At 39.1% G+C, this 1,365-nt stretch overlaps 1 protein-coding gene across 1 annotated transcript in view; it reads left to right on the top strand.

Annotated features, from left to right (window-relative positions):
* CR1 (complement component (3b/4b) receptor 1 (Knops blood group)) overlaps window positions 1-1,365 on the top strand; it is a 204,420-nt gene that overhangs the window by 154,700 nt on the left and 48,355 nt on the right. The window lies entirely within an intron of this gene.

The following is a 1,365-nucleotide window of genomic DNA, read 5'->3' on the forward strand; positions in this document are numbered from 1 at the left end:
TCTCTCAGCAGAAACCCTACAAGCCAGAGGAGAGTGGGGGCCAATATTCAACATTCTTAAAGAAAAGAATTTTCAACCCAGAATTTCATATCCAGCCAAGTTAAGCTTCATAAGTGAAGGAGAAAGAAAATCCTTCACAGACCAGCAAATGCTGAGAGATTTTGTCACCAGCAGACCAGTCTTACAAGAGCTCCTGATGGCAGCACTAAACATGGAAAGGAACAACCAGTGCCAGTCACTGCAAAAACATGCCAAAGCATAAAGACTATCAATGATATGAAGAAACTGCATCAATTAATGGGCCAAATAAACAGCTAGCATCATAATGACAGGATCAAATTCACACATATCAATATTAACCTTAAATGTAAATGGGCTAAATGCTTCAATTAAAAGACACAGACTGGCAAATTAGATAGAATCCAGATCCATCAGTGTGCTATATTCAGGAGACTCATCTCACGTGCAAAGACACACACAGGCTCAAAATAGAGGTATGGAGGAACATCTGCCAAGCAAATGGAAAGCAGAAAAAGAGCAAGGGTTGCAATCCTGATTAACAGAATGTAAACCAACAATGATCAAAATAGACAAAGAAAGCCATTACGTAATGGTAAGGGTATCATTTCAACAAGAAGAGTTAACTATCCTAAATATATATGCACCCAATACAGGAGCACCCAGATTCATAAAGCAAGTTCTTAGAGACCTAAAAAGAGACTTAGACTCCACACAATAATAATGGCAGACTTTAACACCCCACTGTCAATATTAGACAGATCGACAAGACAGAAAATTAACAAGGATATCCAGGACTTGAGCTCGCTTGGTCCGAGCAGACCTAATAGACATCTGTAGAACTTTCCACCCCAAATCACCAGAATGTACATTCTTCTTAGCACCACATCGCACTTATTCTGAAATCGACCACATAATTGGAAGTAAAACACTCCTCAGCAAATGTAGAAGTATAGAAATCCCAACAAACTGTCTTTCAGGACACAGTGCAATCAAATTAGAACTCAGGATTAAGAACCTCACTCAAAACCGCACAACTACATGGAAACTGAAAAACCTGCTCCCGAATGACTGCTGGGAAAAATAATGAAATGAAGGCAGAACTAAAGATGTCCTTTGAAACCAACGAGAACAAAGATACAACGTACCAGAATTTCTGGGACACATTTAAAGCAGGGTGTAGAGGGAAATTTATAGCACTAAATGCCCACAAGAGAAAGCAGGAAAGGTCTAAAATTGACACTGTAACATCACGATTAAAAGAACTAGAGAAGCAAGAGCAAACACATTCAAAAGCTAGCAGAAGACAGGAAATAACTAAGATCAGAGCAGAACTGAAGGAGATAG

The sequence above is a fragment of the Colobus angolensis genome, unplaced genomic scaffold, assembly GCF_000951035.1.
Source record: "Colobus angolensis palliatus isolate OR3802 unplaced genomic scaffold, Cang.pa_1.0 Scaffold100, whole genome shotgun sequence".
Taxonomy (NCBI): domain Eukaryota; kingdom Metazoa; phylum Chordata; class Mammalia; order Primates; family Cercopithecidae; genus Colobus; species Colobus angolensis.